Source organism: Gopherus flavomarginatus, chromosome 18, assembly GCF_025201925.1.
Source record: "Gopherus flavomarginatus isolate rGopFla2 chromosome 18, rGopFla2.mat.asm, whole genome shotgun sequence".
Classification (NCBI taxonomy): Eukaryota; Metazoa; Chordata; order Testudines; family Testudinidae; genus Gopherus; species Gopherus flavomarginatus.
Window position 1 is genome coordinate 15,499,806 of NC_066634.1, and position 24,454 is coordinate 15,524,259.

General features: G+C 55.0%; 2 non-coding genes across 2 annotated transcripts; both read right to left on the reverse strand.

Annotated features, from left to right (window-relative positions):
• Window positions 1-1,544: 1,544 nt before the first annotated feature.
• On the reverse strand, window positions 1,545-1,617 carry TRNAF-GAA (transfer RNA phenylalanine (anticodon GAA)). Its single transcript has one exon. It is a non-coding gene; the product is annotated as a tRNA-Phe (tRNA).
• A 927-nt stretch (window positions 1,618-2,544) lies between these two features.
• TRNAL-UAA (transfer RNA leucine (anticodon UAA)) lies at window positions 2,545-2,626 on the reverse strand. The gene has a single exon. It is a non-coding gene; the product is annotated as a tRNA-Leu (tRNA).
• Window positions 2,627-24,454: the final 21,828 nt, after the last annotated feature.

The following is a 24,454-nucleotide window of genomic DNA, read 5'->3' on the forward strand; positions in this document are numbered from 1 at the left end:
CAGGAAATGGCCATGGATCCTGGAAATCTGCATGTGGCTGGTGGAGAAGCACCACGAATCATTTGGCTCCTGGCACACAAGGCAATTTAAAACTGGGTGCCCAGACAGGGGCTTGAATCCTGGATCCTCAGATTAAAAGCTTGATGTGCTACCAACTGAGCTAGTTGAGATCATCTTCCCTGTTCATCCCAAGAGCGAGCAGATAGGCAAAAGAGAGGCAAAAAATGTCCACAGAACCCCTCCTCTTTTTCTGCACAGCCGCTGACTGTCAGCAGGATTACTCCTCCTCCTCCCTTCTGTGCCTCAGTGTGACTAAATCTCCACACCTAGACAGCCGGTCCATCCGCTGCACCCCAATCCCCCATGCCTGAGCCTCCCTTCCAAAGCCCTGCACCTGGATCCATAGAATTAAGTCTCACTTGTTGCTGGGAACTCGACTTCTTGTGCCCAGAGAGTCTCAGCCCCCCTCAGTAGATGACCTGAGAAACACAGTGTCTGCCTTTTCCAAAGAAGTGCTTGGACGGTCTTTTCTTATGTTACCATGTGGCCTAACGGATAAGGCGTCTGAGTATGGATCAGAAGATTGAGGGTTTGAGTCTCTAGGTGGTTGTGTTTCTGCAGTTTTACTATTGTGCTGAACGTCCTGCTCCCTTCAGGGCTGGAACCTCTTCTTGGCTGCTCAGGCCAATGCTCTGGCTTCAGCTAGAGCCTGGGAAGGAGTTGGGGGTTGGGTGTCACAAAGGCTGCGGCAGGAGCCCCCGGTGCTTCCAGTCTAGCCTTTGCCCTTTTTGACTTACCAAAGAAAGTGGGCGGCAGCCTGGGCTAGCGTGTGCACCTGTCCCTGTGCTGAAGGGTACTTGCTACATAGCGTCTTGGGAGCCTGGGTGTTTCTCTGCTTCTTGCCAGCTTGGGAAAAGCCTCTTGGGGTAAAATCTCCTGGCCCACAGCAAAAGTGAATACCTTGAGTGGGACCAGTCGGAGGCCCCACCATGGGGGCTGGCCCTGGGCCCTGCTTTCCTACTATCTTCTGATGTTGGCTACAGAGCATCAGCAGCCGCTCTGCATGCTGGTGACCTTCAGTGGGTGTTTGGCATGGCAGGGAGCAGCCTGGCTGGGTGTTTTTGTGCCTGTCTGAAGGCCACACCTAGATATGGTCCTGCCCTCAGTTGCTCTGTGGCTTTTAAGCCTTCCCTTGGAGCTGTCAGCACCAGCTGCCCAGAGGAGGAGAGGTGTGTGGGGTCACTTTTACAGATGCCCCTTCCTTGGTACTGCTCTTGCTCAGTTGCACAGAAGAGTTTTCATCCCCAACCCCTGCTTAGCAGCCCTCTGGCACCATTCCTGAGGCTGCCCTGCCTCACTTTCTTCCCACCATGTTGGGAAAGACAGCTCTCATCATTAAAGGTCAGATGGGCCAAATAGGGGCAAGTAAGCCCCTTCTGTGTTTTCCTACTTCAGATCCCAAGGTCAGGAACTCACCTTGGGTGGAGGCACTGCTGTGCTCCCAGAGAGCAAGCCATCTCTGCACAAAGCGTAATGACAGGGACTGCCAAAGCCCAGGATTGAACCAGGGAACTTTAGATCTTCAGTCTAACGCTCTCCCAACTGAGCTACTTTGGCAGTTGCAGTACAGTATTTTGGCCTGTTGCTTCTCTATCTGGGATGTTTTTGTCAGCAGTCGCACACAAAAAGGACAGGAAAAGAATGGCTGCTTCACACCCCCACTGGAGGAACCCGGCGCCCTTAGCTGTGGTGAGTAAGAAGTGTCTGTTAGCTGACAGGGCCTGTCCTCCAGGAGCTGGAACAGTAGCTGCCACCTCACCCTTGGCTCCAGGCTGTGAGAAATGCTCATTGCCTGGCTGCATGGGCGGATGTTGCTCCGTGCTCTGGAGAGCGTCTGTATAGGTCTTTCAACCCCCCGTCTTCAATGAGATAGTCTGGTAAGGTCTCAAGTGTCCCCTCCGGCCTGGCAGCTGAGAGTCTGTGCAGACATCAACCCCCCTGCCAGCCCCAGAGCCAGCAGCAGCGCCAGGCCCCCCCCCCCCAGCACCACAAGGGCACTCAATGCACTTGCTGTGGGGAAATGGCTCCTTAGTGTCCAGCTGCTAGAGTGAGAGTCAGGAGAGAGCAGTGTCTGGCTCACCTTGGGGGAGAGAAGAGACCTGTGAGTGCGGATCTCCCTCAGCCTCCCCCGCAATGCTGGTCAGTTGTATTGTCACTGTGATAGTCAGCGCTTCCCTTCAGGGCCGGCCCTAGAGGGGTCCGGGGGAAATCCCATGGAGTCACTGACTTGGCTCCTTTCACACACTAGAGAGAGGAGCAGAACCAGGGTTATGGCTGATCTATGGGGCACTAGGTGAGTGGCAGAGGCTACAGGCACTGAGAGTTTGCCTGACACCTCAGGGACACAGGGGGTGGTGGTGTCCCAGGCATCTCTATGAAAGGAGCAGAAGAGGATTTATTCGGGGTGGGGAGAGACTTGAGAGTGTCTCAGGGGGTTGTACACAAGGAATTGCTCGGATAAGATACTGGCTAAAACACAGGCCTCGCTGTGAGCAGGATTTGAACCTGCGCAGAGAAACCCTATTGGATTTTAACTCCAACACCTTAACCACTCAGCCATCACAGCTGAAGTGTAAAGGTGCCCCAATGCCAGAGAAACTGGTAAAGAATCACAATGACCAGGTGTGAAGTCATCTGAACTACAGAATTCCCACTGCAAACCTGGCTCCCAAAGCACAGGGGGGATTTGGGTTTGTTCTCTTTGCTTAGCCATGTGCAGTCGCACAGAGAGCGCGTTGAAAAGTCTCCCCTCCCACAGAGCGGGAATAGGAAATTATTCTCAACTTGAAGCCTGATGCGAATGAGGATGTCCGGACCACAGGGCTTGGGACTGACCTTTGCTATAGAAACCAGTGACACATGGAACCAGGCTAAGGAAAATGTTTCCTGGAGTCAATAACTGGATTAGCAGCAGTATTGTGCAGAGAAATGTCTCACAAGAGGAGACAGCACATTGGTGGTTTGGTAGCAGAAGTCACAGCTACAGCAGGGGAGGTCTAGCTTTGGTTTCTGGCCAACAGAGGAAGGAGTTTTATTATCTCCAAATTTCAGTAGAAAAATTCAGACCCAAACTCTGTGTGGTGGGAGTTTCTCTGGTTTCGTTTGTTTTTCTCATTTGAAATGTCCTTGATCATTTTTCTGGGAAAACTATTTGGACAAGGCAAAGGAAGAGTTAGAACAATTACAAATCTCCATGGGAGTAAAGAGGGTATCTCAGCACCAGGGGAGGGGTGGAGATTTTCATGGAAGGGAGTTGAGGAGATAAATGAGAGGCTTTTGCTCCAGCAAAGGGAGCGGCTTGGGAGTTTCATTTTTACCAAGTGAATCCCCCCCACACACACACACAGCTTCCCTGCTGCTGCTACCCCAGCTCAAATCTCACTGACACCCCCAGCATGTGACCTACAGCTTTCTCCTGACAAAGCCCTTATCTATCAGAGACAAAATCCCCTCATCTGCCCCTTCTCCCAGCTCGGCCCTCTGCCCCCAGAGCCCAGGACAACCCTGACCTAGCCATGCCGGGGGGTTGGGCTTAATCTTCAAGGTCGAGCACAAAATCTTCAGCCGGGGATGTTTCGCTCCCTTCCCACCTCGGCCCAAGCGGCAAGGGGGAAATGGATGAGACACGCCGGCTGGAAGACACCTCTCTCCCACTTCTCTATAGCCTTCTGTGACGTTATTAATATGAACTGGGACCGTAGGGATCATTGTTGCCACCACTGTTATATATGTGCAGCAAATATTGTGCAAAGGTTGTCGTGTGAGGTGTCTATGACAAGGTTATGATTTGCTGGTTATAATTTTGCTGGCTGTGCGTTCCATTTTTGTATTTGAAGTTATGAATATGGGCTATGTACTTGTATCTCAAATGTATTTGATTCCAAGTAGCCTCAGTGTCATCAGCCCCCAAGTCCTTCAGGAGTCCATAGCAAAGAGACCCCTCCACCCACAATCCTGGACTCCTTGGGAGGTGCCTCCCACACTCCCCCCCAACCCAATGGGGCATCAAGGATTAAAGTGGCAGCATCTGGTGTCAGTGGGGTTCAGTGGCTCAGGCCAGACACCTGAGCTGGGGACCCACCCCCATAGCACTGCTCGAGGGCCTGGGCCCGGAGTGTTCACAGCCCCTTCCTTACCCTCCGAGCCCAGCCGGGCTCCTCACCTGGAATAAAGCAGAAGCGTCTGTCGGCCTCGCTGCAGTCCAAGTTCCAGGTGCTGCTGTTGTCCCACAGGAAGCGGGCCGAGCTGCTGGGGCTGGGAGAGGGATCCTCCACCTCCTGCCCTGGGAAGGCTGGAAGGTCCCCACTGACCGGGCAGGGCGATGCCTCCTGCTGGAAATCGGAGCTGGGCTCCTGGGGCTGCTGCTGCCCACACAACAAGCCCCAGAACCACCCTGCCCGGTTCTGCACCAGGGCTGGGTCCTGCTTGCCCAGCTGCATCCTGGCCCAGCTCCATTTTGGCCTTGACGGTGCCTCTCCCACCTCGGCGCCTGCACCGGGAGCAGGTTTCCTCTTCCAGAAGGCTGGGCACTTCCACCTCTGGGCCCGGCCGCGAGATCCTTCCCCGCCATTGGGGACGGTTGGGCCGCTCGGCTCCTGGGGAAGATGGCAGCTGCTTTCCACAGGCTCTGGGGCTGCCTGCAGAGCCTTCTTCCTGAACATCCTCAGGAGCCTGGCCATCCTGGAACCGAGCGGGGAGCAGATGTGAGTCTGGGGTCAAGGCAGCCTCTCACTAACCAACTTGTTTGGTCTCTCCCCATCCCTGCCCCAGCCAGAGCAGCTCCTCCTCCCCCCACGGGGGAGCAGGGAGTGCAAGCTACACACACTGGCAGGAGTTCATTGCATGATCTGCTCCCCCTCAACCTTCCCCCTCGTCATCCCTGGGGCTGCAAGAACCGGGGAGTCTCGTCGTTTTCGAGCACTGGGGTCAGTCACAAAGACCACTGGTCACTTTGGACAAGCAGTTCCCTCCTGCCAGCCCAGGACACACTCACACTTCCTCCCACCCATTCCCCACCCAGGCTAGAGAAGGAACAGAACTCAGGAGTCCAGACTTCTCCTGGGAAACCATTCCCACTTCAAAGTCTCTAGACATAGCAAGGCCAGGGCTCCTTCGTTTCCCATTGATTTCAATGCTCAGCAGCTCCCCGGGTCCGGCCCAGCTCAGAGACTCTCAGCCTGGGGAACAGTCTCCCACAAGGGAAGGGCTGGGAGCCCCATTGCTGGGACCTTGCCAAACACGCTGGAGACGGCTCTGGAGAAGCCCCTCCCCAGTCTGAGAGTGAGGGGCTTCTGGGGGCTGTTTGCAAAACTAATGTCCTTTGGGAGAGATTCTCTCCCCCTCTTTCTGCCTCTCCCCAGACAGACAGGGGATGCCACCATGGAGCCCTAATGCCACTCACTTGCTCTGGTGATGAAGCGATGGATGGAGGATGTTCAATGTCATCCCTCACCCTTCTCCTCACTCTCCAAGCCCAAGACAGGCTGGAGAGGAGGGTGGTGACCTGAGGAGTTACCCTGCCCAGCCAGCAGGCAGGGTGATGACACTGGGCGATCAGCTGGCTGTGAAAACAAGAGTCTGTCTTATTGCCAGGGAAAGGAGAAACTTGGCCAGCAGCAGGGGGTGCAGAACATCACCCTAGTGCAGGGGTGACAGCGCCTCCAGGATCCTGAAATACCAGCACTTTACACACCTTCCTGGAGCCTCCCAACCCCCCTGGGCTGTCAGAACTGCAACCCCAACCCTACTGATGAGAAACAAACCTGGGGAGGGGAAGCTACTGACTCAGGGTCACACCAAGTGTCAGAAGTATAGATGGGACCCAGCAGTCCTTCTTTCCAGGCCCCTTTGCTAACCACTGCTGCACACTCCCTCCCACAGCTGGCAATTACAAGCAGGCCCTCATGGCCGCTCCCCCTGCCTATGAGAGGGAGTGTGCTCCGCTGGAGACACTGGACCAGGGGACTGGGAGTCAGGACTCCTGAGTTCCATTGATGGGATTTCATACTTTCCCGCTATAGAAAAGTGCTGGGAATCTCCCAGACAAAGCTGCTCTGACAGTGCTAATCAGCATCTGACCATTCAAGGACGGAGCACACTGCCCAGGAGGAGAAGTGTTTGGCTCTGGGGTTTCACTTCATCCCAGTCTAGAGAGAGGGGCCCAGCCATGGAGTTTGGCTCAAGAAGACCAATTCTCCAGTTTGTTAAGGGCATCTTGAATTCCAGTCCTGTGATCCAAAGTGCTTGGTGTCATTTGCAAATTTTAGAAGCATGCTCTCCACTCCATTTTCCAAATCAGTAATGAAAATATTGAAAAGTACCAGACCCCGGACTGATCCCTGCCAGACCCAACATGTACATCCTCTCTGTTGGACAGCCAGATATGGAGAAGGGCTCTTGGAGTCTGGGCTTTCAACCAGCTCTGCACCCACATCACACTGATTGCATCTAGACCACATTTCCCTGGTTTGCTTGTGAGACTGTCCTACGGGACTGTGTCAAAAGCCTTAGTAACACCGAGCTAGATCCCATCTACTGTTTACCCACCTTCACTAGGCCCGGAACCCTGCCGAAGAAGGAAAGAGGATTGGTTTGGAATGATTTGTTCTTGACAAATCCATGCTCACTAGTCCTAAGAACCAAACTATCCTGTTGGTGCTGCTGACAAACTGATAGTTTAAGAATGTACTCCAGTATCTCTCCAGCTATGGAAGTGAGGCGAGCTAGTAAGTCTCAGAGTTCTCTTTGTTCCCTTTTAAAGATAGGTCCTGTCTTATTGAAGGGTGGGAAGATGTTCTTCTTCAGGGATCTCAGACAAGAACTGGAGCACAACACCTGGTTTGTTAAGGCCACAAAAACAGAGGCAGGAACTTCTTCTCTCCTCCTGGCAAAGAACCCCAGGTACCTGAGAGATAGGGACACACATCCATGAATGGGCTTTAAAAAAGGCAGTGGTTAAAAAGTTTTGCCCCAACCATTTCTTGTTTCCACAGACTAGACATTTTAGCAAACTTCAGAATTCCTTGGTGCTAAACACCGGGAAACTCCCCTTTGTCCTTCGCAGAGGGTTTGAACACCCCTTATATCACCCAGGCTAAGGACTGCCCAGAGTTCGAGAACTGTCTCTGTTCCCATTGGACAGATGGGGAGGAGCCTGAGGTCCAGAGAAGGGAAGTGACCTACCCAAGGGCCTACACAGCAAGGCGGTGGCAGAGCCAGAAAGAGAAGCCACCGGTCCTGACTCCTGTTCTAACAACCAGGAAACCTCCATTCCCCAGAGGCAGGGATAGAGCTCAGGAGTTGAGATGGTGGAGAAATTTAATTGAAACCATTTCTATCAGAAAATTCCATTCAGACTAAACCACTTTCTTTCTCAAAATCAAAATAAATGGGATGAAAGTTCTTTGCAAAAATATTTTGTTGCAAAACAAAAGCATCTCCTGTTTGTCAGAGTGTGTTAAATTGCCTCATTGCACACAAAGAGGAGACACTTAGATTACAAACATGAGATAAGATGCTTCACTCTGAGCTAAGGAGTTGCTGCTCTTAACAATTTCAAAATAAAAAATATACAAATAAAAGAGACTATTTCAGCTAGTCTATTATGTCATAATTTGCTCTGAGCAAAGGTAATATGACACCTCATATTGTACACTACCCCTAGTGACACTCTCCAATGGATCCCCATCCTCCACCCACCGTGAGGTAGGTAGAAGCGGATCGTTATTATCCGTACTTGAAAGAGGGAGAAGCTAAGGCTGAGAAAGGAGAATTGACTTGTCTTAGGTCACACAGCCAGCCAGTGGCAGAGTTGGGAATAGGACCCAAGAGCCCTGATTTTCAAACTAACCATCAGATCTTGAATTTCAAACATTGACTGACTTTAGTAAAGTGTTCTCAAATGAGCTGCAGACCAACACTGCACAGTAATTATTCAGCAAGTATTGTAGGAGAACTGCAATGTTAGAGAGAATCATGAACTATTCAGAGACTATTAATGCACTGAAGGAGCAGAATTCATCAAACATATAACTGGTTCTGACTTATTTCATTGGTCTTCAAAGAGAGCAGCAAGGACCTGAGTCTCCTCCCTGTCAATAACCCCCTGCTCAGCCAATCAGGGTAGAGACTGAGAAGAGGAGGCCGAGGGTTTTCACCAGAGAACCCAAAGGATGGCCCAAGTCACCAGTGGGGATCACTGCCCGAGCACTATTTCAGCTCCACATTTCTGGGTGGACCTCCCACAGTGTGTGCTGCCGAGCACTCCCCCGCAACACACACACACACACACACAGCTCCTGGTGTTGGGAGGGGAACAGGTGAAAGGACAAAAGAAGAAAGAGACAAAGAGAAAGGAGGGAGGGATGGATGGAGGAAAAGGTGAAACAAAAAGGACAAACGCTAATGTCCCAGTGATTCTAAAGGACAAAATCCCAGGTGCAGAATAAAATTCTGCATCCTTAAACATGTATTTTCCATGCCTAGATTTCAACTGTCAACAGAGAGATCAGACTGAACAGGTTTCAAACCTCCAGGAGGCTCTTACCTTCTAAACAGGGACATCTGTTTTCTAGTAAAATCACAAAAAGAGAAGGAGAAAACTCAAAAGAGGTTCCTCCTGGCGCTCACATCCATGAACCTGAATACTCTCTCAGTCCTCAAAGAGAGACCTGGAGAAGGAGACTTGCTGAAGCAAAGCCGCAGCGGTCTCTGAGGTTTCCCCGGCCCTTCGCCCCTGTCCTACCTGGCTGAAGTTGCATCTTTCTGTGAGGTCACCACCTCCCCACCACCTTTGACCAATAGTGTGAGGTCCTGCAAAAGGCCTTTGTGATGTCACTGCCACACCCCTCCCTTGCTGTGATAATGTCCTGCCCCTGGCCAGGCACTTTGGAGGTTTGAGCTACTCCCTGTGGATCACTCCACTCAAGGAGCATTCGTTCTAGGAAGCAAGCCGGCTAGACAGTAATACATCAGACGCTTCTCCCAGCACTACACTCAGTTTTTCAGAAATTAGTCAACTTTATGGCCAGAAGAGACCATTAGAGCATCTAATCTGACCCCCTGCATAGCGCAGGCCTCCTGTATGACACAATAGCTACTTTTGGGGCAAACACATTCCACAAAGGCATCTAGTTTTCATTAAATGACATCAGAAGATGGCAAATCCACCACTTTCCTTGGTAGCTTGTTCCTGTGGTGAATCATCCTCGCTGTTGCATATTTGTGTCTTATTTGTAATATGAATTTGTCTCTTTTCACCTTTCAGCCATTGGGTCTTGTTATGACTTTCTCTGCTAGACTAAAGAGCCCTTTCATATCCAATCTTTTCTCTCCATTAAGGCCCTTCAACACTTCAATGAAGTCACCTTTCAATCTTCTTTTGATAAGCTAAACAGTTTGAGCTCGTTCAATAGCTCACTAGAAGGCATTTTTCTCCAGCCCTCAGAACATTTGTTGGCTCTTTGCTTGTCAGAATCCTGAACCCTAACTGGATGTGGTTCTTGTTCTTCTGCACAACATAGCTCCTGGAGAAGAGGGATCTGCAAATGCACATTCATATGATACCTTTATTTAATTGATGAAAACATAAACTAGACACTAAGAGGATTGGAACTGATTTCAGCTGATGGACAGCTTCGCTAGGTTTTTATGCATTTGGACAGTGAAATGTTGAATGTTTACATTCATATCAAGCCCCCCATATAGTGGAGCTCCTGAACATAATGGAGAATAGAAATGAAAATGTTTTCCTTTTTTTTAAAAAAAAGAAAGAAAGTTATAGAAGAACACTGGGGTTTGAAGTGAGGACCACATGAGCTGCAAACAAACACTCTACCACTGAGCTATATCCCCATGACAACAGGTGCATGGAATCGTGATCTCCAGGACTTTGAAGGACAAACCCTCCTTCACCATTCCCAGACCACAGATGGTTTTAAAAATGGGGTTTTATTAAACTTCTTAAATGTGGTAAACACCACAACTTGCACACCCACCGATATAGCTTCTCCCACTGACATAGCTGCCACCTCTTGGGGAAGTGAATCAACTACACCCACAGGAAAACTCCCTCCCCTCAGCTTAGAGCAGTGATTCTCAAACTATGTCAGGACCCCAATGTGAGATGTGACCCTGTTTAATGGGGTTGCCAGGGCTGGCATTAGACTTGTTGGTGCCTGGGGCTGAAGCCAAAAGTCTGAGTCCCACCACCCAGGGCTGAATCCCTCAAGCTCTGCTTTTTGCCCTCCCCCAACTGGGGCAGGGCTCAGGCTTTGTCTCCTCTGCCTCTGCTCAGTGTGGAGGGGCTTGGTCCCTCTTTCCAGGGCCATGTAGTAAGGTGTTTTTCAGCAGAAGGGGGTTGTAGTGAAAGGAAGTTTGAGAAAACCTGGCAAAGAGCCTCTGAATATGTCTAGACTTGGCTCCCTGTGGCACCATGGGTTATCAGACACTGAAAATACAGCCATGCAGACACAACACACACCAACCTTGCCTAGCAGGCAAGAATCAAACCTCCACAGAGAGATGCCTGTTGTTTTTTAACCCAGCTCCCTAAGCACTCAGCCACAACCACTTAAGAAAGGGGCTTTTCTACACTATGGTTCTGGTCTCACTGAAGGGTTATTTCCAATTGTTTGCTCAGACCAGCATTAGGGAAAATGGTGCCCTGGGCAAAACTTGTACTTTGGCACTTCCCCATTGCCCCTGAATGATCCCCACTCCCCCTTTACTGCTAGCTCCTGCAAGCCCAACCCTTGCACCTCCTTCACCCCAAATCTTGCCCCCTCCTGTGCCCCCTTTGTCCTTAACTCCCTGTGCCACCAGTCACTGCCCCTCTTCTGCAGCCCCTTCACATGGTTCCAGTGCCGGGGGCCCTGCACTTGTTCTCCCTTTCCCTGGGCTTTGGCATCACTAGCCCTGCTTAGCAAGTAGGGTTCAGTGGTTCCCAAAATGTGGGGCATGACTCCTAGGGGGACACAGAGGAACATTCTTGAGGGCACCTCATGGCCAGCCCCCATGGAGGAAGCACCATTCAGCCTCACTCTGTCCCAGCTCTTTCCCAACCCCACCCTTATCCTGGGGCTCTGGCTTCCAGCTTGGCCTTGACCCCTTTACCCGTCTGCACCGCTCTCTCCAGCAAGCAATAGCCCCACTACCAGCCTCGGTTCTTGACTGCGGCTTCCAAGGGTCCACCACCATGGTTAAGAGGGCACAGTGTGAAATGTTTGGGGACCACTGGTTTAGGGTGATGTCCTCAATCACTTCTACAAAGTCCAAAAAAGCTATTCCTCATCCACCCACCCACCCCTCCATCAGGAAGGACTAGGTATGTTCTGCTGCCCTTCAATCATACAGGAAGGATAATAACATTTCATTCCATTCAATCCTAAAGTGATTTGTAACCCACCACCAGCCAAAACTGGTCATTTTGGGAAAGCAGCCCCATGATGCTGCATACCTAGGCAGAGTAGGTGTGTCTATGCAAACACGGTCTGTTCCTGAAGCCTTTCCCACAGCTGGTCACTAGGTGTGAAGGGGGAGTTCATTCAGCCCCTGCTTCCACTTAGTATTTAAAAACACCTTAGTGTCCCTGTCTCTGCTGGCCTTAGATTTCTCATCTTGTCCATTTCCTGACATCTCAGCTGAGGTGACTGAGTGGTTAAGGCAATAGACTGCTAATCCATTGTGCTCTGCACGCATGGGTTCAAATCTCATTTTCATTGGATGTGTTTAGTCTTCACTCCTCCTTTCTAAACAACCATCTCCCCTGCAAACAGAAGCCCCCTTGCTTTAAACAAAATGTCTAAATCTCACATTTCTAAAAATAAAATTATCTAGTCCTGTATGTCTTAGCTTTTATCTCAAAACGTAACAGCCTCACAATCTCCTCCAAACACCCTGAGACCTCCCGAAATTATTAAAATACCCCAGTTCTCAGCAAGGCCATGACAGTGACCCACAGCTAGAGTGTCTAGGCTAAGCTGTTCTGAAGGAGGCAACTCAAACATTTTCTCCCTGATTCCCTTGGCAAGGTCTGATTGGGAAAACAAAATTCCCCAAACTGAAAATCTTCAGCTGAAAAACCAGTACTAGCCATTTGGGGACTTTGGTTTAAATGTATTATTATTATTATCTTCTGATTTATGAGTCAGTTTTGTCATCCAGATGTGTTTCCAGCTGTTGATTTGTGGGGGAGACACGCCAAGCCATGATGTCTCTTCCCCTCTTTCATAGTTTCTTCCAACTTTCTAGAAAGCTCCTTTGCTATGATGTGAGGGCGGAGGAGTCTGCAGCTCGACCCTTGCAAAGAGGGGGTGACCACGAGAAGGGGCTGCCACACCAGGGGTTCTTCCTGGAAACCATGGGGGAGCCAAGAGCACACAGGCCTGTCAATCCAGAGCCACTTGGGAATGGTGAGGTGATGGCCTATCACCATCTCCTTTAGAAGGACATTGTGATCCTGTACACAAAGAGGGTTACGCATGGGGAAGTTCACCAAGGCACAGTTAATCGTGAGTGGGAGGAGAAGGACACGTCTGAGGAGCAGATTCCTGACCCAGATGGGGCTACAAAAGTATCTGGGAGCAGCTGGAGCAGCAGCCAGACATCCCCGAGAGTCTGGTCTCCAAATAGATGATGGTTTTCACAATCGGGTTCCCCATCAGGGGATCGAAGACGTATGGGATGGGAGCAGAGCCTGAGAGTGCGAGAGGATTGTGAGAGCAAGAGCCTGAGGAAAAGCTGCAGGAGAAGCAGCAGCACCATGGACTGGGGATAGTGGAGCAGAGAGACATAGGGGGCTCCCCAAGGGTCAGTGGGGAAACACGCCTGGGGTGGCAAGACCCTGGGACAGAGAGAGCTGTGGTGGTGCAGCCGCAGATGCTGAGGAGCTGTGGGACCTGGATGAAGGTCCCCAGGGTGAAGCCCCCCGTCCTGCATATGGCCTGGATCCCTATGCAGACCCAGGAGGGGTCTGGCTGGCTGGTTGTTTGGGTGCTCCAGGATATTGGCTGGGAGGCCCTGTTGGGGGGTGACTGTGTCTCTTTGGGACAGGATCCAGGCCCTGCTCCTGTAACGGAGAGGGTTTGAATTCAAATCCAGGGAACCAATTGGGTAAGACGGAAATGGTCAGTGAAAATGCAAATGACGTGGCTGGCAGGGGGGAGGGGCTGCTGGGCTCAGGATACCTGGCTACCTGTAACCAGCCCCCTGGGGCTGAGTGGGAGGGAGAGATGCTCCCCGCCCTCCTGCACACCGGAGAGGGGGATCACGCTGGCTCTGAGGCTGTGACCAAAGCAAGGAGCTCGCTGCCTGCCCCCACTCGAACCACCACTCCCTAGGCCCCTCCCAGAGCTGGGGAGGAAAGCCAGTGCCCTGCCCTTACTGGAACCGTCACTTTGCAGGCCCTTCCCAGAGATGGGGAGGGAAGGCAACGCCCCAACCCAGCTCGAACCGCTACTCCCCAGGCACCTTCCAGAGCTGGGGAAGGAAGCCAGCGCCCCGCCCCCACTCAAACCGCCACTCCCCAGTCCCCTGGCGGAGCTGGGAAGGGAACCTAGCGCCCCGCCCCTGCAGGAAAGACCGCGTCCCAGTCCCCTCTCAGAGCTGGGAAGGGAACCCACAGCACCAGCCCCGCAGGAACGGCCAGTCCCCTTGCAGAGCTGGGGAGGGGAGGTAGCACCCTGCCCCCGCAGGAACGGCCGCTCCCCAGTGGCCTCGCAGAGATGGGGAGGGAAAGCAGTGCCCCGCCCCCGCTGGAATGGTGGCCCCACAGTCCATTCACAGAGGTGGGGAGGGAAGGCAGCGCCCCGACCCTCAAGGAACGGCCGCTCCCCAGTCTTCTGGAAGAGCTGGGGAGGGAACCCAGCGCCCCAACTCTGTAGGAATGGCCGCTCCCCAGTCCCCTGGTAGTGCTGGGGAGGGATGGCACTGCCCTGCCCCAGCAGGAACGGCCACTACCCAGTTCCCTCGCACAGCTGTAGAGGGAACCCAGCGCTCCACCCCCGCAGGAACGGCAGCTCCCCAGTACCTTGGCAGGGGTGGGGAGGGAAGGCAGCCCCCCGCATCAGCCGGAATGGCCGTTCCCCAGTCCCCTCGCAGAGCTGGGAAGGGAACCCAGCACCCCACCCCCGCAGGAACGGCAGCTCCCCAGTACCTTGGCAGGGGTGGAGAGGGAAGGCAGCCCCCCGCACCAGCCGGAATGGCCGTTCCCCAGTCCCCTCGCAGAGCTGGGAAGGGAACCCAGCACCCCACCCCCGCAGGAATGGCCGTTCCCCAGTCCCCTCGCAGAGCTGGGAAGGGAACCCAGCACCCAGCCCCCGCTTGAACTGCTGTTGCTCAGTCTCCTAGCAGAGCTGGGGAAGGAAGCCAGCGCCCCTTCCCCACTCGAACCGCCAATCAACAGGTCCTACCCAGAGCTGGCGAGAGAAGCCAGCACCCTGCCCCCACTGGAACCGCCGCTCCCCATGCCCCTCTAATAGCTGGGGAGGGAACCCAGGGCCCCGCCCCTGCAGGAACGGCCGCTCCTCAGTCCCTTGCAGAGCTGGGGAGGGAACCCAGCGCCCCGCCCCCGCAGGAACGGCCGCTCCTCAGTCCCTTGCAGAGCTGGGGAGGGAAGGCAGCGCCCCGCCCCCACTGGAGCTGCCACTCCCCAGGCTCCTCCCAGAGGTGGGGAGCGAAACCAGTGCCCCGCCCCCGCTCGAACCGCCACTCTTCAGGCCCCTCCCAGAACAGCTGGTGCTCTGCCCCTGCTCTAATCGCCACTCCACAGGCCCCTTCCAGAGTTGGGGAGGGAACCCAGAGACCTGCCTCCGATCAAACCGCCACCCCCCAGGCCTCTACCAGCTGGGAAGAGATGCAAGCTCCCCGCCCCCGCTCGAACAGCCACCCCCCAGTCCTCTACCAGAGCTGGGGATGGAATCCACCGCCCTGCTCCCACTCGAACCGCCACTCCTCACTCCCCTCCCAGAGCAGGGGAAGGATCCTAGCCCCACTGCAACCGCCTCTCTCCAGGCCCCTCCCAGAGCTGGGGAGGGAAGCCAGCATCCTGCCCCCGCTCTTACCAATTCTCCCCAGGCCCCTCCCAACCATTGGGGTGATCTGCCGAGGGATCCCTCCTTGGAGAAGCTGAGGGAACTTCCTGGCCACAGCTCTGCAAACCCCCTTGGGGAAGGCTGCAGGGACAGAGTCCTGCGGGAGAAGGGATTCCTGACCGGGAATGGGCTCCCCAAGGGGAAGTAAAACTGGGGGGAATCGGGAGGCAGCTGGTGATGCCCCAGGAATCCACAGGGTTCTTCCCTTTCAAGCTGCTGGATGGAAGGAGAGTGAGGGGACCCCTGAACCTGGAAGGGGGAGGATTGGGAGGAGAAGGGGGAAGACCCCCTGGGGGATCTCTTCCCTGAGGTGGGACCCAATCTCTCCATGAGGTGTTCCCTGTTCAGAGTCACTGGGAGAGCAGCCCAGAACCTGGAGAGAGAGGTCAAGGACCTGCTGGCTTTAGATGGCATCCAGCCATTCAACAGCCCATTGGCCTCACCTGTGGGGTGGATCCCCAAGGGAGACAGGATGATCTGGTTTAGTGGGGACCATCGATACCTTAAAGCCATCACAGTGTCCAATGCCTACCCCATCCCTAGGCCTGGGGAGATTCTAGGGAAGCTGAGGGGAATGGAGAACATGGCCCTGGCATACAATAACATGTGTGTCTTTAGCCAGACCTGGGAGGAACAGGTGTCCCAGGTGAAGAGGGGGCTGGGCTGCCTCAAGGAGGCAGGACTGACGGTAAAAGCTGAAAAGTGTAAGGTGGGGACGGCAGAGGTGTTGAATCTGGGCCAATAGGTGGGGAGCGGCTGCCCAAACCTAAAACTGGCCAAAAGCCAAGAGGGGGAGCTCTGAACCAAGAAAGCCCCAATCGCAGCCCAGAGTGCTGGGAAAAGAGCCAATCTCAATTTGAACCGCAGGGGTATTGGGGTGGCAAAAGGGTTCAGGCTGCATAATCCTTCCCACATGCGGCCTGCTAGTGCCATCAAGCACACCCGACCTAAGACCCCCCCTGCTGATCACCGCCCCTTGCAGAGACCCCCCAGGCAGCACCTCTCAGACTGCTCCACTCATTCCTTCCCCCTGCAGAGACCCCCCAGCCAGTCTGTCTCAGACCCCCCCGTTCATCCCTGCCTGCTGGGATCCCCCAGCCAGCGCCTCTCAGACCCCCCTGCTCATCCTCTCCCCCCACAGAGACCTCACAGACATCGCCTCTCAGACCCCTGCCCCCCGGCACCTTCCCACAAACTCTTGTGTCTCACACCCTCCCCAGCGTGTCCCACCCCTTCCTGGTCTACTTCGCCCCCCAACCCATCTGCGTCCAAGTGCCCCCGACCACACCTCCAGCCCCCCCGGCCCTGTGAAATGCCCCCTGCCTGGGTCCGACCTGCCCCCTTGCCCCTTCACTTGCCCCACCTCAGGGTCCAACCACCCCCTGACCCACATCCCTCCCCTTCAGGTCTAACCACCCCGCATCCCACAACCCCAGATCTGACTGGCCCCTGCGTCCCGCCTCCCCTCGCATCTGATCGTTCCCCATCCCCCCTGTCCTGCTCCACACTCCCTTCACGTACCCTCTGTCACGGACTCACAGATCATGCCCACTCGTGGCCCCATGCGGTCCGTGGGGGGTGCCCCTTTCAGTGCGACATCCCTTCTCGGGGGTCCACTCTCACTCTGGGTCAGGCCCCTCCACATCCTGGAGCCACACCTCTCTGAGCTTTAGCACTTCTGTCTCTGCAGTGGGCCCCCTCAGGGAGTCCACATCCTGTGGTCCCCCCAGGCCTCCTCACCCCTGAAGAGGTTGATGCCTCCTGTTCTCTAGCCTGGAGTGACTCTCAGCCAGCATAAAACAGGAGGGTTTATTGAGAGTTGAACTCAGCACAGGAAACTCTCAGGGCCTCAGCCTTTGCCTCCCTTAGCTCAGCACATCCCAGTCTCCCTGCAGCCAGGTGGTGTGACGAACTGGGACTGTTCTTACTGTGGTCTGTGAATACTGTGTTGGTGCCTCAGTGTCCCCATGGCAGTTCTTAAGTATCTAGAAAAGCAAAGGGCCAGTTCACCAAAATGCCTGGCACTCTATCTCCTAGCCACTGATGGCCTGGGTCCCTCCTCTGCAAAGGTGCCAGCTGAAAGTGTTGGAGACAAAGGGATCAGATGACCTCCTGGCCCGGGGAAAGTAACTGAGAGAGAAGGAAGGGCTGGAGGGGGTTTGGCAGTCTGGAGCTGGCTGGGTGAGGAAGGGAAGGACAGACAGGGCTCTGAGCCCCCACCCAAATGGGGCTGTGGTGCTCCTGGGGCCCCAAGATGGACCTAACTGGGGTGATCCTGTTGTCTGGGCCTGCAAGACCTGTCTTGGACTGTGTCCTGGCGTCTAAACAAACCTTCTGCTTTACTGGCTGGCTGAGAGTCCTGGTGAATTGCAGGAAAAGGGGTGCAGGGCCCCAACTCCTCCATACTCCGTGACAGCTGGTGGCAGTGGTGGGATTTACTGCACCTCATGGACGGCGCTTCCTGCAGTAAGTGACTGGGGAGAAGTAAACAAAGGGGGACTGACAAGGACCAGAGAGAGACAGGGTCAGGGGGTGATTAACCACTGGGAGTGTGTGACCAGAGAGAAGGACTTTGCAGTAACAGTGTCCCCCGGGGGGATTGCAGGAGTGGTCCGAGGGGCAGAGGAGTTTGCAGCTTGACCCTGGCAGAGATGGGGTGACCGCAAAAAGGGCTGGTGCACGAGGGGTCTCCCTGGAACCGGTGGAAGCTGAGAGCACAGGCCAGCGAGTGGCCAGCAGGAAGATGTGTGCTAAGCGCCTTAAGAAAGACCTGGTGGAGCTGTGCAAGCAGAGGGGGCTGTGCATTGGGAGGTCCAGCAAAGAACAGCTAATTGCCCAGCTGAAGGAGAAGGATTGCTTGGGTGAATGGAGCTCGGTCCATGAGGGAAGCTGCCCAGCGGACGCAGCGTGGGCCCAGGGGCCTGACATGGCTGGGAGAGGCCAGACTGCTGCCGAGGACACCCCAAGACCCTGCCCACCTATAGCTAGGAAAGAGGTTGGGGGAAGCCCAGTGAATACCAAAGGCACCCTGACCCCGGTGGCCAGCAGGGGATCGTCCTGACGGAGCTCCCCATCCCTGGAATGGATGTGGATGGAACATGACAGGGAGCTGAGACGAGAAGAGCTCGAGTTAAGGAGGCAAGAACTGAAGGAGTGGGAGAACCAGCGTAAACATGAGGGGAACCAGCGACAGCATGAGTGGGAGGAGAAGGAGAATCAGCGTAAGCATGAGCTGGAGCTGGCCTGGCTGAGGAGCAGTGGGGCCCTGGCTGTAGCGAGTGAGTGGGGACCCAAGCCTACAAAGAGCTTTGATAAGGGCTTGCTGCCCCAGCGTAAGGAGGGGGAGGACATAGACACCTTCCTGAGGGCCTTTGAGAATGCCTGCGAGCTGCACAGGGTTGACCCTGCAGACAGGATCTCATTTCTCATCCCCTTATTGGACTCCACAGCCATGGAGGTGTACAGCCGACTGAAAGGGGCAGAGGTAGGGGACTACGAACTGTTCAAACAGGCCCTGCTACGGGAGTTTGGGCTGACTCCTGAGATGTACCAGAAAAAGTTCCGGAGTCAGCGTAAAACCCGTGAGGTCACATACCTACAATTGGTCAATCAGGAGCAGGGGTATGCGCGCAAGTGGACAGCTGAGGCCCAAACTAAAGAGGACCTGCTTGACCTATTCATACTGGAGCACCTGTACGAGCAGTGCCCGTCCAACCTGAGGTTGTGGTTGATGGACCAGAAGCCGGAGAAGCTGCAGCACACAGGCCAGCTGGCCGACCAATTTGTGGACAGTCGGGCAGGGGATAACATGCAGGAGTCTCAATGGAGCAAGCCTGCCTCAACGCAGAGAGAGAGTCACCATGGGATCTCCCAGCGGGGGCCTATGGAGAACCCCCACCAAAAGGGAGCATCCAGCATCAGGTCCATCCGTCCCACTGGAGGGGACCCACGAGACATGGGCTGCTATCGCTGTGGCCAACGAGGCCACATACGGGTCCAGTGCCCCAAGCTCAGGGACAGACCGAGCAGACCCAACCCGCAGAGGGTTGACTGGGTAAAGACCCAGTCGGATGAGGGGCAACATTCCCAAGAAAGGGGGGCTGGCAGCGTACCACCAGTAAAAAAGGGAGGAGGTCCCCATATCAGCTCCAGGCTCTGAGTTCTTGGTTTACAGGGTGGGAGTGGGGCTGCCCCTCTGGAGAGAGTGCCTTGTTTCCCTGGAGATAGATGGGAGGAAGGTCACTGGTACACGGGTACAGAGGTGACACTGGCCCGGCCCGAGGTGGTGGCTTCAGATCGGATGGTTCCCGACACCTACCTGACCCTGATGGGTGTGTGCGGGACCTCATTCAAGGTTCCCATGGCAAGGGTACACCTGAAGTGGGGGGTCAAGGAGGGCCCAAGGACGTGGGGATACACCCACATTTGCCCACGGAGGTGTTAATGGAGGGGCCCTGGAGGTCTGGCCAAGCAACGCCCGGGGTGCCCTAGTCATGACCCATAGTCAGAGTCAGCGCAGGGCACTGCACCCTGACAACGGGGAAGGTACTGTGCCCGAGGTGCAGGACCCTAACCTGGTGGGGAGGGAACGCCCAGGGACACAGCTCAGAGAGGCTGCGGCCTCAGACACAGCCGACGAGAGAGAGCAGGTCCCCATCCCTGTGCCAGCTGCTGAGTTCCAGGCCAAGTTGCAGAGAGATCCCTCCTTGCAGAGACCAAGGGACCTGGCCAACCTCAGTGCGGTACAGTCCATGAGGAGAGGTTGCAAGGAGAGGTTCCTGTGGGAGAGGTGGCTCCCATCCCCAGCTCTCGTAGGGGCGTGGGGAGTGGCGGTTCCAGCGGGAGCCTGGCGCTGGCTTCCCACCCCAGTCTGTAGGGGGACTGGGGAGTGGCAGTTTGAGTGGGGGCAGGGTGCTGGATTTCCTCTCCAGCTCTGGGAAGGGAGCGGCGAGTGGCGGTTCCAGCAGGGGAGGGGCGCTGGATTCGCTCTTTAACTCTGGGGGGCAGCGGAAAGTGGCAGTTTGAGCGGGGGCGGGGTGCTGGCTTCCCTCTCCAGCTCTGGGAGGGGAGTGGGGAGTGGTGGTTCGAGTGAGGGAGGGGCACTGGCTTCCCTCCCCAGCTCAGGGAGGGGCCTGGGGACTCGCGGATCTAGCAGGGGCGGGGGGCTGGCTTCCCTCCCCAGCTCAGGGAGGGGCCTGGGGACTCGCGGATCTAGCAGGGGCGGGGGGCTGGCTTCCCTCACCAGCTCTGGACAAGCCTGTGAAGTGGCGGTTCAAGCGGGGGAGGGACGCTGGATTCCCTCCCCAACTCTGGTGGGGAGCGGGTAGTGGCAGTTTGAGCGGGGGCGGGGCGCTGGTTCCCTCCCCAGCTCTGTGGAGGGAGCGGGGAGCTGCTGTTCCAACGTGGGTGGAGCGCTGGTTTCCCTCCCCAGCTGTGAGAGGGGAGTGAGGAGAGGCCGTTCCAGCGGGGTGGAGTGCTGACTTCCCTGTCCAGGTATGGGAGAGGCCTAGGGAGTGACGGGTTGAGTGGGCGCGGGGCGCTGGCTTCCCTCCCCAGCTCTGCAAGGGGTCTGGGGAGTGTCGGTTCGAGTGGGGGCAGGGCGTTGGCTTCCCTCCCCACCTCTGGGAGGGGAGTGGGGAGTGGTGGATCCTGGGGCGTGACATGGTGGCTTCCCTCCCCAGCTCTGGAAGGGTCCTGGGGAGTGTCGGTTCGAGCAGGGGTGGGGCGCTGGCTTCCTCCCCAGCTCTGGAAGGGTCCTGGGGAGTGTCGGTTCGAGCAGGGGTGGGGCGCTGGCTTCCTCCCCAGCTCTGGGAGGGGCCTGGGGAGTGGTGGTTCCTGCAGAGGTGGGGCGCGGGATTCCCTCCCCAGCTCTGGGAGGGGCTTGGGGGGCAGGCAGCGAACTCCTTTCTTTGCTCGCAGCATCAGAGCCATCATGAGCCCCCTCTCTGGTGTGCAGTGGGGCAGGTACCCTGAGCCTAGCAGCCCCTCCCCCCTGCCAACCGCATCACTTGCATTTTCACTGACCATTTCGTCCTAGCCAATTGGTTCCCTGGACCGTTACTGGAGCAGTCTCCTCAGAGAGCCCGGGAGGGAGCCGAGCATCCCGCACTCGCTGGAACTGACGCTCCCCAGAGACGGGGAGGGAACTCTCCCGTCGCAGAGACGGGGAGGGAACTCAGTGCCCCACCTCACACGAATGGCTTCTCCCCAGTTCGCTGGGGATTCTCTGCCCTGTTTTGTTTGCAGTTCGCCCTGATTGAGTGACCTCAGCTGGCTCCCATGGGCAGCACCGTCACACGGCCCCCGCTGGAACCGCCACTCCCCTCTCCCCTTCCAGAGCTGGCGAGGGAAGCCAACACCCCTGCCCCACTCGAACTGCCACCCCAAGGCCCCTACTAGAGCTGGGAAGGGAACCCAGCCCCTATCCCCTACTGGAGCAGCCACTCCCCAGTACCCTGCCAGAGTTGGAGGGAGTACACAGCGCCCCGCCCCCGCTGCAACCGCCTCTCTCCAGGCCCCTCCCAGAGCTGGGGAGGGAAACCAGCGCCCCGCCCCCGCTCTTACTGCAACTTCCCAGGCCCATCCCAACCATTGGGGTGATCTGCCGAGGGATCCCTCCTTGGAGAAGCTGAGGGAACTTGCTGGCCACAGCTCTGCAAACCCCCTTGGGGAAGGCTGCAGGGACAGAGTCCTGTGGGTGAAGGGATTCCTGTACTGGGAATGGGCTCCCCAAGGGGAAGTAGAACTGGGGGGAATCAGGAGGCAGCCCCAGAAATCCACTGGGTTCTTCCCTTTCGAGCTGCTGGATGGGAGGAGAGTGAGGGGACCCCTGAACCTGGAAGGGGAGGATTGGGAGGAGAAGGGGGAAGAACCCCGGGCGGATCTCTTCCCTGAAGTGGGAGCCAATCTCCCCATCAGGTGTTCCCCTTTCAAAGTCACTGAAAAAGCAACCCAGATCCTGGTAAAAGAGGTAAAAAAGATCCAGGCTTTAGATGGGATCCAGCTGTTTTACAGCCCATGGGCCTCACCAGTGGGGCTGATCCCCAAGGGAGACAAAATAATCTGGTTTTATGGGGGCTATGAGAAGCTTAAAGCCATCACAGTGTCCGATGCCGACCTCATGCCTAGGCCTCGGGAGATTTTAGACAAGCAGAGGGTGATGAAGAACTTGGCCCTGGCAGACACTGATAACATGTGCATCTTTAGCCAAACCTGGAAGGAACAGATGTCCCAGGTGAAGAGGGGGCTGGGCTGCCTCAAGGAGGTGGGACTGATGGTAAAAGCTGGAAAGTGTAAGGTGGGAACGGCAGAGGTGTTGTATCTGGGCCACAAGGTGGAAAGCAGCTGCCCAAGCCCAGAGCTGGCCAAGGCAAAGATGGGAGCTCTTAACTAAGAGAGCCCGAATCGCAGCCCAGAGTGCTGGGAGAAAACACTGTCCCAGATTGAACCCCAGGGGTATTGGGGTAGCAAAATGGTTCAAGCCGCATAAACCTTCCCACATGCAGCCTGCGAGTGCCATCAAGCACACTCAACCTAAGGGAGGGCGTGAGACTGAACTGTCCTGGTGTAACTCACACCGAGGAATGGGAGAGATGCTGGGGCATCCATGGGAACGTTGGTGAGTTCAAACTTCCCCAGGCCACTGGCTGGAGTGACCTGGCTCAGTTCGGTCTCAAAGAGGGGAGAGATGTGACGAACTGGGAAGGTTCTTAATGTTTTCTCTGGTGCCTCAGTGTCCCCTATGCAGTTCTTAAGTATCTGGCAGAGCAAAGGGCCAGTGCACCTAAATGCCTGACACTCTGTCTCCTAGCAACTTATGGCCTGGGCCTCTCCCCTGCAAACGTGTCAACTGAAGGAGTTGGAGACAAAGAGATCAGGTGACCTCCTGGCCCGAAAAAGGAACTGAGCAGAGAAGAGGGGCTGGAGGGGGTTGTTATAGATTCATAGATTCATAGATTCTAGGGTCAGAAGGGACCAATGTGATCATCTAGTCCGACCCCCTGCACAAAGCAGGCCACAGAAACCTACCCATCTACTTCTATAACAAACTCCTAACCTATGCCCGAGTTATTGGAGTCTTCAAATTGTGGTCTGAAGACCTCAAGCTGCAGAGAATCCACCAGCAAGTGACCCATGCCCCACACTGCAGGGGAAGGCGAAAAACCTCCAGGGCCTGTGCCAATCTGCCCTGGAGGAAAATTCCTTCCCGACCCCAAATATGGCGATCAGCTAAACCCTGAGCATGTGGACAAGACTCACCAGCCAGCACTCAGGAAAGAATTCTCTGCAGTAACTCAGATCCCATCCCATCACCAACCACTGGGCATACTTATCTGGCGATAATCAAAGATCAATTGCCAAAATTAGGCTCTCCCATCATACCATCCCTTCCATAAACTTATCAAGCTTAATCTTAAAGCCAGATATGTCTTTTGCCCCCACTACTCCCCTTGGAAGGCTGTTCCAGAACTTCACTCCTCTAATGGTTAGAAAACTTCGTCTAATTTCAAGTCTAAACTTCCTAGTGTCCAATTTATACCCATTCGTTCTTCTGTCTACATTGGTACTAAGCTTAAATAATTTCTCTCCCTCCCTAACATTAATCCCTCTGATATATTTATAAAGAGCAAGCATATCCCCCCTCAGCCTTCTTTTGGCTAGACTAAACAAGCCAAGCTCTTTGAGTTTCCTTTCATATGACAGGTTTTCCATTCCTCGGATCATCCTAGTAGCCCGTCTCTGAACCTGTTCCAATGTGAATTCATCCTTCTTAAACATGGGAGACCAGAACTGCACACAGTATTCCAGGTGGGGTCTCACCAGCGCCTTATATAACGTTACTAACACCTCCTTTACTTTGCTGGAAATACCTCACCTAATGCATCCTAAAACCGCATTAGCTTTTTTAACGGCCATGTCACATTGGCGGCTCATAGTCATCCTGTGATCTACCAATACCCCAAGGTCCTTCTCCTTCTCTGTTGCTTCCAACTGATGCGTCCCCAATCTATATCTAAAGTTCTTATTATTAATCCCTAAGTGCATGACCTTGCACTTTTCACTATTAAATTTCATCCTATTATTATTACTCCAGTTTACAAGGTCGTCCAGATCTTCCTGTATGATATCCCGGTCCTTCTCCGTGTTAGCAATACCCCCCAGCTTCGTGTTATCCGCGAACTTTATTAGCACATTCCCGCTTTTTGTGCCAAGGTCGGTAATAAAAAGGTTAAATAAGATTGGTCCCAGAACCGATCCTTGAGGAACTCCACTAGTAACCTCCTTCCAGCCTGACAGTTCACCCT